The sequence below is a fragment of the Mus pahari genome, chromosome X (assembly GCF_900095145.1).
Source record: "Mus pahari chromosome X, PAHARI_EIJ_v1.1, whole genome shotgun sequence".
Lineage (NCBI taxonomy): Eukaryota > Metazoa > Chordata > Mammalia > Rodentia > Muridae > Mus > Mus pahari.
The window spans coordinates 133,988,201-133,988,684 of record NC_034613.1 but is presented as its reverse complement, the minus strand read 5'-3'; positions in this window follow the sequence as shown (position 1 = coordinate 133,988,684).

Here is a 484-nt window from a genome sequence, read left to right as displayed (position 1 = left end):
GGAGGGAGGCAGGGAGGGAGGGAGGGAAGGAGGGAGGGAGGTTAGTTGGTTTATTTTGGCTCATAGTTTGGTAGTCCATTCCATCCTATTGAGGAAGGTCTGGCCAGATGAGCTTTATTCAGCTGGCCATGTTACTTTTGCTGTCAGTAAGAAAAGCACAGTGAATGCTCGTGGTCTGCTAGCTTTCTGCAGTGATGACCGCAGTCTTCCGAATGGGACTGTCTACATTGGGAGTGGGTATCTTCCCCTCTGTTAGCCTAAACCAACTAATCCCTTGAAGGCTTTCCTAGAAGATTATCTCTTAGAAAAGTTTAGATGCTGTTAAATTTAGGCAATATTAACAATCATATAGCTGATATATCAGCTGGGGAAAGTGTCTACTACCTTTGAAGGTAGTTATGACAGTGTTCAGCAACTTGAAACCCCACACAACCTGATCAAAAGGCACAACAAATTCCCCATGACATCTTCTGCTGGGGACACA